The following is an 8,519-nucleotide window of genomic DNA, read 5'->3' as shown; positions in this document are numbered from 1 at the left end:
GACCGTCACCGAGGAGTTCGTGGAGTTGGTGCCGATGACAGATACAACGACAGCAGCTGATATTTTTACCGCACTCGTCGGCGCGCTGGACAGGGTCGGAGTGGACTGGTCCCGCGCTGTCAGCCTGGCTACAGATGGTGCGCCCTCAATGATCGGGAAAAAAGCAGGCGTTGTGACAAAGTTCAGAGAGAAAGTGCAATCTGCAAATGGAGGACGTGATTTTTTGACTTTTCACTGTATTTTGCACCAGGAGGCTTTGTGTTGCAAGTCATTAAAGATGGATAACGTCATGAAGGTGGTCATCCAAACTGTTAATTTCATCCGATCCAGAAGCCTGAATCACCATCAGTTTGACAGCCTTCTCAGAGAGAAAGACCACATATATGGCCTGCCATACCACACTGAGGTAAGATGGTTAAGCCGAGGTGCTGTGCTGAGGCGTTTCTTTGATTTACGAGAAGAAATTGAACAGTTCATGGAAGAAAAGGGCAAACCAGTGTTAGAATTTCATTCCGCAGAATGGATGCAGGACCTTGCATTTATGGTGGATGTTACAGAGCACCTGAATAACTTGAACAAACAGCTGCAAGGGCGCAACAAAGTTGTCACGCAGTATTATGACAGCATACGTTCTTTCAAGTTGAAGCTGTCATTGTGGGAGACGCAACTTGCCGGTGGTGATGCAGCTCACTTCCCCTGTCTGAAAAATGTGTGCGTGACCCAACATGTGGCAGACATGAAGCGGTTCAAATATAAAATAACGGGACTGTTACGGGAGTTTGAGCAACGCTTTCAGATGTATGTTTATATGTTTTTTTTATGTTGATGTGCTATTGTTTTTAATTGATTTTATTTTATTTGTATATTTAACCTATTCCTGACTCTGTGGTTCTTGCACTTGTTTGGGGAACAGGATTTCATTATTTTTATCTACATTTCTGCCTGAGAAATGACACCCTGATATAGTTCTGTGATATACTTCTGTGAATCACTGAGGCATTGTGTGTTTGTGTGTTCTTTGTCCTCAGAACTTTCAAATAACTTGAGGTGTTTTATGATTAATAGTGATGTTGTGCTTTTGGACACTGTCCTCAGGCTCCAGCTTTATGTTTATATGTTTTTATGTTGATGTGCTATTGTTTTTAATTGATTTTATTTTATTTGTATATTTAACCTATTCTTGACTCTGTGGTTCTTGCACTTGTTTGGGGAACAGGATTTCATTCTTTTTATCTACATTTCTGCCTGAGAAATTACACCCTGAAATAGTTCTGTGATCTGTGAAACAGTTCTGTTAATCACTGAGGCATTGTGTGTTTGTGTGTTCTTTTTCTTTAGAATTTTCAAATAAACTTGACGTGTTTTATGATTAATAGTGATGTTGTGCTTGTACTATTTTGGACACACTGTCCTCAGGCTCCAGCTTTATGTTGTATGTTGATCGTATTAAAACAAAGAAAACAATCTGAAGTTGTTGTTTTTAAGTTATATATACCATGATTTTTCCGGTCCGGCCCACTTGGGAATAGATTTTCCTCCATGTGGCCCCTGAGCTAAAATGAGTTTGACACCCCTGCTCTAGATCCAAACTGTTACAGACCTATATCTATCCTGCCCTGCCTTTCGAAAGTATTTGAAAGCCAAGTTAACAAACAGATCACCGACCATTTCGAATCCCACCGTACCTTCTCCGCTATGCAATCTGGTTTCCGAGCTGGTAATGGGTGCACCTCAGCCACGCTCAAGGTCCTAAATGATATAATAACCGCGATCGATAAAAGACAGTACTGTGCAGCCGTCTTCATCGACCTGGCCAAGGCTTTTGACTCTGTCAATCACCGCATTCTTATTGGCAGACTAAATAGCCTTGGTTTCTCAAATGACTGACTCGCCTGGTTCACCAACTACTTCTCAGATAGAGTTCAATGTGTCAAATCAGAGGGCCTGTTGTCTGGACCTCTGGCAGTCTCTATGGGGGTGCCACAGGGTTCAATTCTCGGGCCGACTCTATTTTCTGCGTATATCTATGATGTCGCTCGCTCTTGCTGCTGGTGACTCTCAGATCCACCTCTACGCAGACGACCCCATTTTGTATACATCTGGCCCTACATTGGACACTGTGTTAACAAACCTCCAAACGAGCTTCAATGCCATACAACACTCCTTCCATAGCCTCCAATTGCACTTAAACGCTAGTAAAACTAAATGCATGCTCTTCAATCGAACGCTGCTTTCACCCGCCCGCCCGACTAGAATCACTACTCTCGGCGGGTGTGACTTAGAATATGTGGACAACTACAAATACCTAGGTGTCTGGTTAGACCGTAAACTCTCCTTCCAGACTCACATTAAGCATTTCCAATCCAAAGTTAAATCTAGAATCGGCTTCTTATTTCGCAACAAAGCCTCCTTCACTCATGCTGCCAAACATGCCCTCGTAAAACGGACTATTCTACCGATCCTTGACTTCGGCGATGTCATTTACAAAATAGCCTCCAACACTCTACTCAGCAAATTGGATGTAGTCTATCACAGTGTCATCCGTTTTGTCACCAAAGCCTCATATACTACCCACCATTGTGACCTGTACGCTCTCGTTGGCTGGCCCTCACTACATATTCGTCGCCAAACCCACTGGCTCCAGGTCATCTATAAATCACTGCTAGGCAAATCCCCGCCTTATCTTAGCTCATTGGTCACCATAGCAGTATGAAAAATGTATGCACTCACTAACTGTAAGTCGCTCTGGATAAGAGCGTCTGCTAAATGACTAAAATGTAAATGTAATAGCAACACCCACCCGTAGTATGCGCTCCAGCAGGTATATCTCACTGGTCATCCCCAAAGCCAACACCTCCTTTGCCGCCATTCCTTCCAGTTCTCTGCTGCCAATGACTGGAACGAACTGCAAAAATATCTGAAGCTGGAGACTCTTATCTCCCTCACTAACTTTAAGCATCAGTTGTCAGAGCAGCTCACCGACCACTGCACCTGTACACAGCCCATCTGTAATTAGCCCACCCAACTACCTCATCCCCATATTGTTATTTATTTTGCTCATTTGCACCCCAGTATCTCTATTTGCACATCATCTTCTGCACATCTATCACTCCAGTGTTAATACTAAATTGTAATTATTTTGCACTATGGCCTATTTATTGCCTTACCTCCATAACTTACTACATTTGCACACACTGTATATAGATTTGATATTTTTCTATTGTGTTATGGACTGTACGTTTTTGTTTATCCCATATGTAACTCTGTGTTGTTGTTGTTTTTATCGCACTGCTTTGCTTTATCTTGGCCAGGTCGCAGTTGTAAATGAGAACTTGTTCTCAACTGGCCTACCTGGTTAAATAAAGGTGAAATAAAAATAAAATAAATAAACAATTCCACCCAGAAATGTCCGGGAACTTGCAGGTGCCTTGGTAGAAGAGTGGGGTAACATCTCACAGCAAGAACTGGCAAATCCGGTGCAGTCCATGAGGAAGAGATGCACTGCAGTACTTAATGCAGCTGGTGTCCACACTAGATACTGACTGTTACTTTTAATTTTGACCCCCCCTTTGTTCAGGGACACATTATTCCATTTCTGTTAGTCACATGTCTGTGGAACTTGTTCAGTTTATGTCTCAGTTGTAGAATCTTGTTATGTCCATACAAATATTTACACATGTTAAGTTTGCTGAAAATAAACGCAGTTGACAGTGAGAGGACGTTTCTTTTTTTGCTGAGTTTAGCTAGCGCTATTAGCTAGCCGCTAGCTAGTAGCTTCGAATTCTAAATGTAATTTCACCACCCGTGCTGTTGGTGGCAGTAATGCACCATCCTCTCTGGCACCATTCCAAATCCTGACGTCCTGTCTCATCTCGTATTTCTCACAGTGTCTGTGGTGTGAGAAGGTATCTGCTAGAGGCAGACCCTATTGAAATTCTTGTTTGAGATGTAGTTTTTTACTGAAAAGCTACACTACCATTCAAAAGTTTGGGGTCACTTAGAACTTTCCTTGTTTTCGAAAGAAAAGCAATTTTTTTGTCCATTAAAATAATATCAAATTGATCAGAAACACAGTGTAGACACTGTTAATGTTGTAAATGGCTATTGTAGCTGGAAATGGCTGATTTTTAATGGAATATCTACATAGCCATACAGAGGCCATTATCAGCAACCATCAGTCCTGTGTTCCAATGGCACGTTGTGTTTGCTAATCCAAGTTTATCATTTTAAAAGGCTAGTTGATCATTAGAAAACCCTTTTGCAATTATGTTACCACAGCTGAAAACTGTTGTGCTGATTAAAGAAGCAATAAAACTGGCCTTCTTGAGACTGGTTGAGTATCTGGAGCATCAGCAATTGTGGGTTCGATTACAGGCTCAAAATGTCTAGAAACAAAGTACTTTCTTCTGAAAATTGCCAAGAAACTGAAGATCTTGTACAACGGCGTGTACTACTCCCTTCACAGAACAGCGCAAACTGGCTCTAACCAGAATAGAAAGAGGAGTGGAAGGCCCCGGTGCACAACTGAGCAAGAGGACAAATACATTAGAGTGTCTAGTTTGAGAAACAGACGCCTCACAGGTCCTCAACTGGCAGCTTCATTAAATAGTACCCGCAAAACACCAGTCTCAACGTCAACAGTGAAGATGCGACTCCGGGATGCTGACCTTCTAGGCAGAGTTGCAAAGAAAAAGCCATATCTCAGACTGCCCATCTTAATCTTTTATTTTTATTGGCCAGTCTGATATATGGCTTTTTCTTTGCAACTCTGCCTAGAAGTTCAGCATCCCGGAGTCGCCTCTTCACTGTTGACGTTGGACTGGTGTTTTGCAGGTACTATTTAATGAAGCTGCCAGTTGAGGACTTGTGAGGCGTCTGTTTCTCAAACTAGACAGTCTAATGTATTTGTCCTCTTGCTCAGTTGTGTACCGGGGCCTCCCACTCCTCTTTCTATTCTGGTTAGAGACAGTTTGTGCTGTTCTGTGAAGGGAGTAGTACACAGCGTTGTACGAGATCTTCAGTTTCTTGTCAATTTTTCGCATGGAATAGCCTTCATTTCTCAGAAGAAGAATAGACTGACGAGTTTCAGAAGAAAGTTCTTTGTTTCAGGCCATTTTGAGCCTGTAATCGAACCCACAATTGCTGATGCACCAGATACTCAACTAGTCTCAAGAAGGCTAGTTTTATGTATTCTTTAGTCAGCACAACAGTTTTCAGCTGTGCTAACATAATTGCAAAAGGGTTTTCTAATGATCAATTAGCCTTTTAAATTGATAAACTTGGATTAGCAAACACAACGTGCCATTGGAACACAGGACTGATGGTTGCTGATAATGGGCCTCTGTACGCTTATGTAGATATTCCAATAAAAATTAGCTGTTTCCAGCTACAATAGCCATTTACAACATTAACAATGTCTACACTGTATTTCTGATCAATTTGATGTTATTTTAATGGACAACAAAATAGCTTTTCTTTCGAAAACAAGGACATTTCTAAGTGACCCCAAACTTTAGAACAGTAGTGTTTGTTTGCCCATTTCAATGGAAATCTATTACAGTAAGGTACTTAATTGTTACCCAGAAATGATTTGATATTGATATAACAACGGCTGCATTGGGCCTTTAAAACCTTGGCATGGTTGTGTTTTTCCATCTCCTTAGCCAGTTGAATCCTTCAGTTGGTGACTGTGCTTGTCTCAGCACTCTGTCACTTTTAGACGTCCTAGAATCTTTCTTCCTGCGGACTGGACCCCTGTCTGTCTAATTTCTGCTTAATCAGGCCAGTGTCAGAGAACAGTGATGCTGTCCTCTGCAGGCTCAGCTAAGTGCTTAAATATATAGCTATTTTCTGGGTGATGGAGGTAAATTGTGTGTTTGAAGTTTGAACAGCCATTTCCACTGTCCAGTAGATATGAGCGACAAGGCCCTAACAACAGGTACTTTCATAAGGTGTGGCACTGAAAGGACAGCGCCGAAGATGGGCGTGGCCGAAACACGTGCATAGAGAGCAACAACCCAGAATAAGTTTACCTGAATAAATGAGTTTATCTTAGGCTACTCCCTTACAAAACAATAATACGTTTTAGGCCTATTCAGATGATATGACAGTTAGCCTCTAACACCATAATTTGAGGTGCAGTTTTTTAATCATTGAAACATTCAAGGTGGTCGGTGCATTGGTGTTAAACCATGTTTTACAATGACGTTTTATGCTGTGTAATGATGAAAATCTAAAACTTGTGACTGAACAGCTGGATTGGGTAAAAAGAGCTCGTGCTGCGTAGGTATCACTTTGTTGTCATCGGACCCAGGGCAGCACTGCCACCTCTGGTCTGGAAACCTACTTCCTCTGCTTTCTCCTGCCCTGTGAACAGCGCAGCTACACACTAGAACAGTTTCAGGACTACTTTCGCCCTCTTTCCTCTCACTACTACCACAATGGCTGAGCGTAAGCGGAATTGGGACAAGGAGGAGAATGATGACTTACCGGTGTATCTCGCCATTCCCGGAACTGAAGACCAGGTACCCCGGCAAAAATACGGAGGTATGTTCTGCAACGTCGAGGGAGCATACGAGCGCAAAACAATTGATTTTGATGCTCTGAGTGTCGGTCAGAGGGGGAACCGAACCCCTAGGACTGCTAAACGGGAGACCGCGCAGGAGGCGAGAAGCCCTACAAGTGAGAGCTCTCCATTTAAAGAAAGTGTCACTTGGCACGACATGAAAGACTCCGGCAGAGATAAAAACTACCAGAGGCAAGGAAGTCATACAAAATCTGGTGATGAGAAGGTACGTTTTCCTCTTGTTTGCATGCTACAGATGTCTGCAGTAATCAACTGCACGTCACAGTACCTGACAATTTTAATAATGGTGATCTGAATACAATATTACCACAAAACATGCACAGCTGACTCTCAGAAAGGACTCTCACAACTGATATGCAGAGGGACATACAGATAAAAGTGTGTCATGGCAACATCAATTTGACAAATCATCATTCTGTATATATTAAAGGGGTCCTTGAGAAACTTGCCTCCCAGAGAGGCTTGGGTTTATGCCAACTACATGGTAAGTGCATCCAGATAATGAATGATGTAAGAGAGAGTCAGAGTTGATCAAGTGAAGCTGCAGTCTGACACCCTAAACACCTCAATACAGCACAATAGGCAATCCACTTAATTACAAAATAATCTATCAAATGTTCCTCCCTCTTGTTAGGGCTTGACTATTAATTGCCTGTCTAATAATCTTTCTTCAATGATTTGTTGTCATCCAGTTAAATGAAGAAAGCTTAAACTGTACATCACATCATGTAAACAATCTTTCATTTCTCATCCATAAGTTGCATGATGGTAATGTTGTACTGTTACAATTGTGTGTGTGTGTGTGTGTTGCCTCTCAACAGGCTTGTGGAAAATTATCAAAAAAGTGGAACTTATACAGTATCCACCTGTACTTTATAAAACAACAAATATGTGCAAAAACTTTCAGGAGTAAAATCCACTTTTCGACCAATGAAACTGGTTTGGTATGCAGAGGTATCTGAATGACAAAGATAGGCTATGAATGCTGCATTTTGATGCAGGCAGCAGTATACATTTGATTTGATTTGATTAGATTGGACTGTGGCTCTGGATCACCTGCTGGAGACATTAGAACCCTTTCATCCTTTAGCTGCCACAGACACAGAGCATCGGTCATGTGAAATGCTTTACTCAATTAACTACTTTCATGTTGTCAACACATCAAGCCTGGAGTTACATTCTCTTTAATCTCATGAAATGTGACTTTCTATCATAATTCCTCTCTCTTTTTCTCATCCTTATGATTTGTAGCCAACTTAGGCCATGCCAGTCAAAACCCATAAACCCATTTAGCCAAGTTCTATCATTCTTGTATCAGCCACATTATGTTATAATTGTTAATCTCAAATAAAAACAAATGTATTTCAATGATGATATTTCCACCTGTCATGTCATAAGAAACATATTCATATTAAAGGGATACAGTAGGCTATTTTAGAGAAATTATTCTGGCACTGGAATTCTTACATCATAACCACAACTCTCTCAGAACGTGTCAGTCTAGAGTTTCTTTAAGGTTTGAGCAATGAATACAACTTCTTAAGCATTCAAACATTTCAAATATTTTTCACTATTATGTTTGGAATATATGCACATATTCTTATAATGGATATAATGGATGTTGGATTAGAGGGATTTCAGGACAATTCTGCAACTGATTATGTTATATCTACCATATAAGGAAATAAACAAAAAATAAAGCATAACATTTATATATTTAGTAGATGCTCTTATCCAGAGCGACTTACAGGAGAAATTAGAGTTTAGTGCCTTTCTCAAGGGCACATCAACAGGTTTTTCACCTGGGAGATTCAAGCCAGTGACCTTTCAGTTACTGGCCCAATGCTCTTAACCGCTAGGCTACCTGCCGTCCCAACCAATAACAGACTTCAAAAGTTCTTGAATGTCATCGACAGTGTCTATTTTGTGTTCT

This window comes from Coregonus lavaretus (assembly GCF_964263955.1).
Source record: "Coregonus lavaretus genome assembly, chromosome: 15".
Classification (NCBI taxonomy): Eukaryota; Metazoa; Chordata; class Actinopteri; order Salmoniformes; family Salmonidae; genus Coregonus; species Coregonus lavaretus.
Note: the sequence above shows the minus strand (reverse complement) of the source record.